We start from the raw sequence: 12,710 nt of genomic DNA, 5'->3' as shown, positions 1-12,710 counted from the left end.
TATACCCTTTCAGAAGATGGAACCCATAGAACTACTGCAGTCACGTCAGGAGGGTATAAGACACTGCTCTAGAAGTCAAAGAAAATGTCATTGGGAAAAAAGGCACTACCGAAGCTGGTAGTGAGAAGGAAGACGGATGAGAACATCTTCGCTAATCCTACCTGGCTCAGAGTAAAAAGATAAGGAGGGCAGAATAAGAAAGATCCAGAAAGGCACATGAGTAGAATATAGGCAATATAGCACACATTAGTGCCGAGAAAGCGTCGAGACAGAAGAAAGGCCTTAGGCGTGAAAGACAATGGACGCACGCAACATAACACGGACGCAGATGACCTAACGCAAAGGCAAGCGGGAACTTTCCCCTTAGGGATCCGATATTGCAAACGCAAGAAGAGCCACAGGAAAGGAAGACCTGTGATGATGGCATGTGATGAGGAAATGTAGCTCGCAAAAAGAAGTTAGTGTCAAAGCAGTTAGGAAGACCCTCCAGACGCTCGGCCGGCCGACGGAAGGAAGCGGACTGCCGGATGACCGTGGCGAGAGCTGCGGACCCGAAGGCGAGCCCCTCGGGGGAAACGGCCGTGACTATGCCTAGTCGAGGAAAGCTGACGACGCAAAGTCCACGAGAACGTGGAGATGGGTCGGAACTGCCCTGCCCGGCAAAGGCTCTCGTGAGGCTGAGGACAAACCCTCTCTCTTTAATTGCAAAGACCCCATCCCGCTACAGACCTCTCAGCTAAGCTGACGTGAAACTGCCCCCGGTGATAGTAAAGGCTTTCCCCCTTCTCCCGACCGCCGCCCCGACACTTAGCTTTTGAAAGACGAGGGGACAAAATCCATCCTCGGTCGGACGTGCGCGTTGAGATGTTCTCGATGTGTGTGATTCGGTGCTGCCGCTTCCCAGCTGTGGCTACGAGCCTGCACAGGGTACCTAAGATACAACAGAAAATGTGACTATTGCCCTCAAAAACAGTAATCCCTGCAACTCCTCCGCACCGCAGGCCCAGCTCACCTCAAAACTTGATTTGACTCAGGAGGCATCCCAGAAGACACCTGCAAAAAGAAAATGTACACACTTAGGGTGCTGCTGCATAACCCTCCCCTATGACTCACCCTGCCTAAACACCGACTCACCTGCCCTCCTCTGTTCCTTGGTCATGCTTAGGGCAGCGACAGCACCTGCAAGGAAACAAAGCAAAAAAGCATGCTGAGATACTGGGAAAACACAACCTCCCTACGTTGACAATTATGCCACACCGATACCTTAGGCTTGCACCCGCCTCGCATGAGCATCCTCGGCCGGAAGAGATCGCAAGTGGACCACCTAAAAGAATAAAAAAAAAGAAAAAATACAAGAGGAGACAGTTAGAGCTGCGCCAGAAACTGAGACCTCGGCAATAAAACTGCGTGTGTACGCTACGCAATGCTCACCTTGCCCGCTGGCCTGGACTGCAGCTCTCTGCCTTGACTTCCTAAAAGGAAAGGCAAAAGAGCTGTGACAGCCATAATTTATGCTTCCTCTACAGAGGAAAACAGTGACTGACCTGCTTGGGGGAAGCCCCTCACCCTAGATGCAGGGCTCAGCCCTGGATTTGATCCTTCTGCATCTGAAAGACAGTTAGGAGAAAAGTCAAAGGGCTGCAGGATAACTTAGAGGCTCCCGACATGTCATGTCCATTTACAAATCCCATCTAGAGGCCAACTAGACCCCACATTACAAATTACAAGCCCCCGAGACGCCTCCGATTGCGCCCAGCTACGGGGCAGGGCGGAGCAGCTCCGGCACAAATGTGTGCGGACACCCGTGAGACGGGACGGGACGAGACAAACAACGAGGACAAAACACACACAGAAACCTGTAGGCAAGGAAAATGACTGCAAGGACTGATAAGATGAAAAATGAGATGACCAAAGTTAAACTGATGGTGAGCTGATGAGCCTCAGAGATGGCTGGCAAAAGAAAATGGTAAACTTAATGATTCAGTCCAAGAATTGCAAAGATGAATGCCCAGGAGCCCTAGAGTCACAATGCTCTAACTCAGCTCACATGCTCACAAGTGCTAATCGGCCATAACAGAACCTTGCAGGGTGCAAGTGTCCATACAGCTGAGAACAAGACCTGAAAAGACCTCTGACAGACTGCTTCTAAAAAGAGATGCAATTCTGATGCCTGTCTGGGCTCCCGGATGAAGAGTTCCGTGGCACGGCTGCCAGGGCAAAGAAGGCTGAGATCACGGATGCTAGGAAAGGTTACTGAGAGGCCCCTCATAGTGGTAAGATAAAGAGACATGACATATCCAGACACACAACACACAAAAGACAAGGGACACAAGACACACCGGGACTGCTCTGCCCTGCTGCCCGCCTCAGCACCGTAACCAAAACTGAGGCTTTGCTTTTGTGAGGCCTAAGGGGCCACATGTTGGCTACCCTCATCTCCAGAGCCAATTCAAACCCCCCAGCCTGGGAGGCTGACCTAGCACCCCACTTTCATTCCCTCTGTGGTTCATAGCCCTCTACTTATCTCACAGACATCTGGCGATACTGCTCTGTATCGGGTGCGAAGGAAGGCGGCCTCAGCAGCTGCGGAGTTCCTGCTGCCACCGGGCTGGTGTCTCTCAGACAGCTAGAGTAAAGAAAACCAAACATCAGTGCCTGATCTTGGCACCGCATGGGCCAAAAGCCACAAGTCTGCTACTCACTGTTGTCCTACCAATGGCCGATCGCCTGGAGTCACACACATCACCATGCTGAGACACCGATGCCACCATCACAGACTACACCTGCATGAAGAGGACAGGAGATGATGTGGGATTGCTCAAAACTGCATGGACCCACGCTCCTCATCCCTACTTGCCCGACTTACCGGAATTCCTCAGTGGATCCGAACACCTACCCAGAAGACAGGGCTGACAAAGTCAGCAAACCCGGTCCTTCATCTGGTGGGGGATGGCAGCTTGACGTGCTCAGAGCGGCTTGACTAAGGCACAAAAACAAGAATGGAAACTTAGACTGGCCCCGGAAAGTGAGACCTCAGCAACAAGGAAGGCTACTGGTCACTGCTCACCTTGCCTTCTTGAACTGGACTGCTGAGATCCAGCTTTGCATCCTAAAAATAAAGACAAAGAACAGACCTGTAACAGGGTCACACTTACCACACACCCTGCACAGACAACTGTTGACTGACCTGATTTCAGGAACCCCCTCACCCAGGATGGGATGCGCAGCCATGGATGCAATGCACCTGCACCTGAAAGAAAGTAAGAACATAGGTCAAATACCAGGAGGATAACTCAAAATCTGCAAAAACCTTCTATCAACCTAGGAATATCATCTAGAGTCAAAGTACACCCAACATTACAAATTCCAAGTCCGCAGGATTACTCCAATTACACCAGGCTAGGCAACAGGGCAGAGGAGCTCCAGCACAAAAGTGTGCAGACACCCGTGACACAGAACAGGCAGGACAGGACAGACAACGGGGACACAACAAGAACAGAAATCTCTTGGCAAGGAAAATGGCTGCAAGGACTGAGAGAACGCAAAAGGAGATGACTGAGTTCAAACTGACGGTCAGCTGATGAGGCTCAGAGAACCCTGGAGGAAGAAGATGCTAACTGAAGGATTTATTCCAAGAACAGCAAAGATCGATGCCTAGGAATCCTATGGTCAGAATCCTCTGCCTGCCCTCACATTCTTACAAGTCCTAATCCACCACAATGGATCCAGGTGGGGCATAGCTGTCCGGACAGCTCAGAACAAGACCTGACAAGACACCTGACTGGATGCTTCCAAAGAGAGAACTTTTGACCGGGGAGCTCAGACAGGTATCAGAATCGCATCTATGGCCTGGGTGCCAGGCCACGGAATGCAGAGATCACAGATGCTAACAAGGATGCCAGGGTTTCTGACAGTCCACCCTAAGGTAAAAGACATGGCATACACAAACAACACATAATGCACAACAGACAAATGACACGAGACACACCGGGACTGCTCTGCCCTGCGCTCCTCAGCACTGGGACCAAAAGTGAGACGTGGCTTTTATGGGGCCTAAGGGGCCACCTCATGAACACCCCCCACCTCCAAATCGGACTCAAAAACCCCTCCCTGTAATTCCCAAACCAGCACCATGCCTTCAACCCCTCTGTGGGTCACAGCCCTCTACTTATCTCTCAGACATCCGGGGATGCCAGTCTGTCTCAGGTGCAGAGAAAGGCCACCTCGTCAGCTGGGAAGGTCCTGCTGGCACCGGGCTGGTGTCTCTCAGACAGCTAGATTAAAGAGAACCAAACATCAGTGCCTGACCTTGGCACCGCATCGGCCACAACCCCACCGCTCTGCTACTCACCGCGCTCCTAAGAAGGCCCGGCACCTCCTAACCCTGACCCTCTGCCACACCTGGAATGCATCTGCACCTGAAAGAAAGTTAGAACATATATCAAACACCACCAGGATAACTCAAAAGCAGCAAACACCTTATGTCAATCCAGGAAGAGCATCTAGAGCCCAAGTACAGACCACATTACAAATTCCAACTCCCCATGGTTTCTCCTATTGCAGCAGGCCAGGCGGCAGGGCAAAAGAGCTCCGGCACAAATATGTGCACACACCCGTGACACAGAACGTGACAAACAGGGGGACGTGAAACACGACACATCATGCTTGCGGTGAGGGCCTCCAGGGAAGAGGGAAAAAGGTACCCCAAAGACACACCAGGTAACAGGCACACGGCACAACACCACACACACACCGGAGCTGTTCTGCACTGCCCGCCTAAAACATGCCATTAAAAGTAGAGTCTCTCCCTTCACTTGTCCTAACATGCCCTGGGACATGATTGCTTCTGCCTCCACTATTTGTTAAATCTGGCCCAAAAACTCCCAATCTCCTACACTCCCATCTCCAGGCCAAGGCCCCCGACTTATCTTTTGGATGATGAGTGATGGCAATCCACATTGGTCCTGAAATGAGTCTACATCGGAGGGCCCCTGATAGCCTGTTAGCCTCTTGGTCAGCTACAATAAAGAAAACCAAAACCAAAGTGTGAGTCCAGAATTATGGGGGACATACCCCAGCCAGTCAGCTACTTGCCCGTTCCTGAGTGTGCCTGGCTCCCTCAGGCTCCAGCTTCATCCTGATTCCAAGGCTGTGGCCTTCATTAGGGGTGGCACCTGGGTAAGAGAAAGGCAAAGTTAAAAGGCATTGCTGTGAGTGCAGTGGATGACCTTGGTGCTGCGAGACATGGGAATGCCTCTGCTAGGCTTCTGAACAGCCTTGTGGGGGGGGCCCTCAAATAAACACCCTTTCTCACCCTCCTGCCTGCAAACCCCCTCCCAAGAACTCCTAACTGGATACCTGATCACCCTCCCTCTCCCAGTCACAATCCTCAACTCACCTGAAGCCTCAATCTCAAACATCATCCTTGACACTGGGCAGATCTCTCTTGCGACATGATCCATCCGCTGAAATATTGTTGTTCTTGAGAGCTGAGCAATAACAAGCACTTCTCTCCGCTGCTCACCTAGGCTGCCGGTATCCAGATTGACTTCCTAAAAAGAAAGACAAAGAACAGTGCTGTAACACAGTCACCATACACACTTCTGCTGCAGAGACAAACGGGGCCTCACCTGCTCGGGGCAATCCCCTCACCCGGGACGGGGCCCTCTGGCACAGATTTAATCCATCTCAATCTGAAAAAAAAGGTAGGACAAGAGTCACACTGTTGCAGGATAACTGAGGAGCTCCAGATATCCTGTGTCCATCTACAAATCCCACCTAGAGTCCAACTACACCCCACATTACACATTCCAAGTCCCCGGGCCCTCTCCTATCGCGCCAGGCTGTGCGGCAGGGCAGAGCAGCTCCGGCACATACGTGTGCTGACACCCGTGACACAGGACAGGCAGGACAGGACAGACAACGGGGACACAACAGGAACAGAAATCTCTTGGCAAGGAAAATGGCTGCAAGGACTGAGAGAATGCAAAAGGAGATGACTGAGTTCAAACTGACGGTCAGCTGATGAGGCTCACAGAACCCTGGAGGAAGAAGATGCTAACTGAAGGATTTATTCCAAGAACAGCAAAGATCGATGCCTAGGAATCCTATGCTCGGAATCCTCTACCTGCCCTCGCATTCTTACAAGTCCTAATCCACCACAATGGATCCAGGTGGGGCACAGCTGTCCCTACAGCTCCGAACAAGACCTGGCAAGACACCTGACTGGATGCTTCCAAAGAGAGAAGAGAGTCTGATGCCTGTCTGAGCTCCCCAGTCAAAAGTTTTGTGGCCAGGCTGCCAGGCGAGGGAATGCAGTGATCACAGATGCTAACAAGGATGCCAAGGTTTCTGACAGGCCCCCCCTAAGGTAAAAGACATGGCATACACAAACAACACATAATGCACAACAGACAAAGGACACAAGACACACCGGGACTGCTCTGCCCTGCGCTGCCCTGCCTCAGCACTGTGATCAAAAGTGAGACTTTGCTTTTATGGGGCCTAAGGGGCCACCTCATGAACACCCCCCACCTCCAAATTGGACTCAAAAACCCCTCCCGGTAATTCCCAAACCAGCACCATGCCTTCATCCCCTCTGTGGGTCACAGCCCTCTACTTATCTCTCAGACATCTGGAGATGCCGGTCCGTCTCAGGTGCATAGAAAGGCCACCTCGTCACCGGGGAAGGTCCTGCTGGCAACGGGCTGGTGTCTATCAGAGAGCTAGATTAAAGAGAACCAAACATCAGTGCCTGACCTTGGCACCGCATCGGCCAAAACCCCACCGCTCTGCTACTCACCGCGCTCCTAAGAAGGCCCGGCACCTGCTAAGCCTGACCCTCTGCCACACCTGGAATGCAGCTGCACCTGAAAGAAAGTTAGAACATATGTCAAACACCACCAGGATAACTCAAAAGCAGCAAACACCTTATGTAAATCTAGGAAGAGCATCTAGAGCTCAAGTACATCCCACATTATAAATTCCAACTCCCCAGGGTTTGTCCTAATGCAGCAGGCCTGGCGGCAGGGCAAAAGACCTCCAGCACAAATATGGGCAGACACCCGTGACACGGAACGTGACCAACAGGGGGACATGAAACACGACACATCATGCTTGCGGTGAGGGCCTCGAGCGGAGAAGGCAAAAGGTACCCCAAAGACACACCAGGTAACAGGCACACGGCACAACACCAGACAGACCGGAGCTGTTCTGCACTGCCCGCCTAAAACATGCCATTAAAAGTAGAGTCTCTCCCTTCACTTGTCCTAACATGCCCTTGGACAAGATTGCTTTTCCCTCCACTATTTGTTAAAACTGGCCCAAAAACTCCCAATCTCCTACACTCCCATCTCCAGGCAAAGGCTCCCAACTTATCTTTTGCATGATGAGTGATGGCAATCCACGTTGGTCCTGAAATGAGTCTGCCTCGGAGGGCCCCTGATAGCCTGTTAGCCTCTTGGTCAGCTACAAGAAAGAAAACCAAAACAAAACTATGAGTCCAGAATTATGGGGGACATATCCCAGCCAGTCAGCTACTTGCCCTCTCCTGAGTGTGCCTGGCTCCCTCAGGCTCCAGCTTCATCCTGATTCCAAGGCTGTGGCCTGCATTAGGGGCGGTACCTGGGTAAGAGAAAGGCAAATTTAAATGGCATTGCTGTGAGTGCAGTGGATGACCTTGGTGCTGCGAGACATGGGAATGCCTCTGCTAGGCTTCTGAACAGCCTTGTGTGGGGGGGCCCTCAAATAAACAAATAAACACCCTTTATCACCCTGCTGCCTGCAAACCCCCTCCCAAGAACTCCTAACTGGATACCTGATCACCCTCTCTCTCCCAGTCACAACCCTCAACTCACCTGAAGCTTCAATCTCAAACATCATCCTTGACACTGGGCAGATCTCTCTTGCGACATGATCCATCTGCTGAAAAATTGTTGTTCTTGAGAGCTGAGCAATAACAAGCACTTCTCTCCGCTGCTCACCTTGGCTGCTGGTATCCAGATTGATTTCCTAAAAAGAAAGACAAAGAACAGTGCTTTAACACAGTTACCATATACACTTCTGCTGCAGAGACAAATGGGGCCTCACCTGCTCGGGGCAACCCCCTCAACGGGATGGGGCCCTCTGACACATATTCAATCCATCTCAATCTGAAAAAAAAGATAGGACAAGAGTCAAACTGTTGCAGGATAACTGAGGAGCTCCAGATATCCTGTGTCCATCTACAAATCCCACCTAGAGTCCAACTACACCCCACATTACACATTCCAAGTCCCCGGGCCCTCTCCTATCGCACCAGGCTGTGCGGCAGGGCAGAGCAGCTCCGGCACAAATGTGTGCTGACACCCGTGACGCAGGACAGACAGGACATGACAAACAAAGCACACAACACAGAGACAAAAATCTACCGGCAAAGAAAATGGGCGCAAGAACTGATAGAATGCAAAAGGACATGACCGAGTTGAAACTGATGGTGAGCTGATGAAGCTCAGAGAACCCTGGAGGAAGAAGGTAACTGAAGGATTTATTCCAAGAACAGCAAAACCGGATGCCTAAGAATCCTATGGTCGGAATCCTCTGCCTGCCCTCACATTCTTACAAGCCCTAATCCACCATAATGGATCCAGGTGGGGCATAGCTGTCCGGACAGCTCAGAACAAGACCTGACAAGACACCTGACTGGATGCTTCCAAAGAGAGAAGAGAGTCTGATGCCTGTCTGAGCTCCCCAGTCAAAAGTTTTGTGGCCGGGCTGCCAGGCCAGGGAATGCAGAGATCACAGATGCTAACAAGGATGCCAGGGTTTCTGACAGGCCCCCCTAAGGTAAAAGACATGGCATACACAAACAACACATAATGCACAACAGACAAAGGACACAAGACACACCGGGACTGCTCTGCCCTGCACTCCTCAGCACTGGGATCAAAAGTGAGACGTCGCTTCTATGGGGCCTAAGGGGCCACCTCATGAACACCCCCCACCTCCAAATTGGACTCAAAAACCCCTCCCGGTAATTCCCAAACCAGCACCATGCCTTCATCCCCTCTGTGGGTCACAGCCCTCTACTTATCTCTCAGACATCTGGGGATGCTGGTCCCTGTCACGTGCATAGAAAGGCCACCTCGTCACCTGGGAAGGTCCTGCTGTCACCGGGCTGGTGTCTCTCAGACAGCTAGATTAAAGAGAACCAAACATCAGTGCCTGACCTTGGCACCGCATCGGCCACAACCCCACCGCTCTGCTACTCACCGCGCTCCTAAGAAGGCCCGGCACCTCCTAACCCTGACCCTCTGCCACACCTGGAATGGAGCTGCACCTGAAAGAAAGTTAGAACATATGTCAAACACCACCAGGGTAACTCACAAGCAACAAACACCGTATGTAAATCTAGGAAGAGCATCTAGAGCCCAAGTACAGCCCACATTACAAATTCCAACTCCCCAGGGCTTGTCCTATGGCCGCAGGCTACACGGCAGGGCAGAACAGCTCCGGCACAAATATGTGCAGACACCCGTGACACGGAACGTGACAAACAGGGGAACGAGAAACACGAGACATCATGCTTGTTTTGAGGGCCTCTAAGGGGAGAAGGCAAAAGGCATGCCAAAGACACACTAGGGAACACGGCACAGTGGACAACATGACGCAGACCGGAGCTGTTCTGCGCTGCCCGCCGGAAAGCTGCCATCAAAAGTAGAGCCTCTCCCTTTAGCTGTCCTAAGAGGCCCTTGGACAAGATTGCTTTCCCCTCTGCTCATTTTTAAATCTGGCCCAAGAACTCCAAATGGGCTACTCTCCCATCTCCAGGCCGTGACCCCCGACTTATCTTTTCAATGATGGGTGATGGGAATCCATGTTGCACCTGAAATAAGTCTGCCTCCGAGGGCTTCGTAATGACCTGCGTGCCTCTCGGTCACCTACAATAAAGAAAGCCGAAACCAAAGTGCGAGTCCAGAGTTATGTGGGCCAAATCCCAGCAAGGCAGCTACTTGCCCTCTCCTGAGTGGGCCTGGCTCCCTCAGGCTCCAGCTTCATCCTGACTCCAAGGCTGCGGCCTTTATTCAGAATGGCAACTGGGTTAAACAAAGGGAATGTCAAATGGCATTCCTGTGACTGCAGTGGATGACCTTGTGTGAGAAAGACATGAAAATGCCCCTGCTATGCTCCTGAAAACCTTGGGTGGGGGAGCCCTCAAATAAACACCCTTTCACATCCTGCTGCCTACAAACCCCCCCCCAAGAACTCCCAACTGGATACCTACTCACCCTCACTTCACCTACTCTCAATTCTCAAATCCCCTGAATCCCCAATCTCACGCATCTTCTTGGACACAGGGACGATCCCTCTTATGACATGATTAATCTGCTGAAAAATGTACTGGAGTTGACACACCCTGGAATCTGTGAAAGCTGCCCTCCTACTAAAAACAATGGAAGAAAAAAAAAAAAAAAAAAACAAACACAAGAACAAAACCAGAAACTACAAACAAATTTTCCCCCCCCTAAACACAAAACTCAAAACCACAAACCTAAATACTCCCTGTATTCCATGGCGTTTTCTTCACTGTATTTCCCAAGCCTCTGTTACTTTAGATGCCCAGAAACACCTGCTGAAAATCAGCTGAGATAAGCTAAAAGAGACTCTTCTCTGAAATGAGAGGAGAGCTCTTACCCCAGCAGTTCCCAGGGAGGGAATGAAGGCCCCTAGCCAAGGCTGGGGTTAATATACCCCTGATAGTGCCCGCCTCTTTTTCCCATGATGCCCTGGAAAAGGGAGGGGACTAATCCCACCGGGTATAAAAGCCCTCAGAAGAGCTGCAGCAGTTTGGCTCCTCTGACTCAGATTCAAGAGGAGCAAAGGGCTTGTTAAAGAAGAAAGCTTTTCATTGAAAAAACAGTGCTTTCCATTTTCACAGCGACTACTTGCAGCAGAACAACAGAAAACTGGTAAGACATTAAACTTTTTCTTAAGGTTACATAGATAGATACATTGGGTGATATGCTGCTGCCTTACATAATTAGTCTTTGGTAATTGCTAAGTAGAACATCATGTAGGACTGAGTAGGGTGGAGAAGAAGGATAATAACATAAATAGTCTAACTCCCATTGGGACTCCTAATTAGGCCTAACTGCATTAGAAATAAAAATGAGAAAAAAAACCTCCTGGGTGGCTTATGTGTTAAGTACACGCCGGGCTCGCTCTTCTCTAAGATACCGGCTCCAAAGGCACGGAAAAAAAGTGGCCAGAAATGAATACTTAAATCCTAAAAATGCTGAAAAAGACACAGCTTCCTTCAAGTGAACCCATAGAAATTAGACAGCGGGGCAGTTAGGTCCACTGAAACTGATAACGTGACAAATAAACTGATTCTACCCTATAATTCGTTCTCCAAAAATATTGTGAAACGAAGGGTTCTCCTCAATTTAAATTCCTCAAGCAATGAAAAAACAGAATTTTTTCTGTCAATCAAAACCCTTAACAACGAGGGACAGCTGGGGAAGGTTGGCAGGAGGCACTTAAGACTCACAAACTGACCTGACTTTCCGGTGGTGACGGCTTGTGTCTGTGAGACGTCTGGCGCGAGGCACGTTTTTCGGCAAGCGGCCGGCCGCTCTGGTCCGTACACCTCTGAACGCCGGTGCTGGCCCTTTTCCCTAGCAATGACAGCTAACTAACTCAGGTTCGAGATGGCGATTTGCAAGAGGCACTTGGCACTACCAAAGTACCTTGAGGTGTCCCTGGTGCCAGCTGGAATCTGGAAGGCATACTTCACATAATAGAATTTCAGGAGACACCGCGCCGCTCCGGGCTACAGGCCCGTGAAAGCGAACACCGGCCCTTTCCCCTGGCAAACGAAACTCACCTGCCCGGGTTGGTTCAGAGGAGGCGCTTGGGACTGACTACGCGGCCTGATTTTGCAGAGGTGCCGGTGTGGGCTTGAGAGGCATCCTGTGCCATGCAAAATATGAGGAGCCGGCTGGGCGCTCGTGGCGGCTGAGTCCTGACCAAAAATGCCACCCCGTTTCCTAAGTAAACAAAACTAACCGTTCCGGGTTCCTGGTGTCCCTTTGCAGAAGGCGCTTGTTATTGTTAATGCAGCCTGAGTGTTTGCTGCTGCCGGCTTGGGTCTGCAAGGCATCTGACGCAATGCAGAATTTTAGGAGCCAAACGGCCGCTCCAGGCCGCGGGCACCCAAACACCAAAGCAAGGTCTTTTCCCTGGAAAGAAAATGCAACAGACTACGTTCCCGATGGCAGATTGCGGGAGCGCCTTAAGACGCTCAAACCAACCTGACCTGCAAGTTGTGCCAGCTTACGACCTGGAAGCAACCTGTGCAATAGGGAATTCAACAGGCAGCGGAACACACTGGGCCTGAGGCGCCTGAAAAAAAATGCTGACCCGTTGCCCTGGGAAACGACGCTCAACGGCGCAGGGTCCTGATGGCAGACTCCGGGAGACGCTGGGCGCTGTCAAAGTAGCCTGACTTTGCAGTGGTGGCAGCTAGAGTCCGGGAGGCAATCTCTGCAATGCAGAAGTTCAGCAGGCGATGGGCCTCTCCGGACAACTGGCCCCTCAACACGGAGACCGGCCTTTTCCCCTATCAATCCACACTCACCAGATCACGTTCCAGATGGCAGATTACAGAAGCCACTTAGCGCTGTGAAACCAGCTAGAGTTGGAACTGATTCCACCTGAGGTCTAGGGGGCAC

The sequence above is a fragment of the Melospiza georgiana genome, chromosome 27, assembly GCF_028018845.1.
Source record: "Melospiza georgiana isolate bMelGeo1 chromosome 27, bMelGeo1.pri, whole genome shotgun sequence".
Lineage (NCBI taxonomy): Eukaryota > Metazoa > Chordata > Aves > Passeriformes > Passerellidae > Melospiza > Melospiza georgiana.
The sequence above is the reverse complement of the archived record's forward strand: the minus strand, read 5'-3'. Positions refer to the sequence as shown.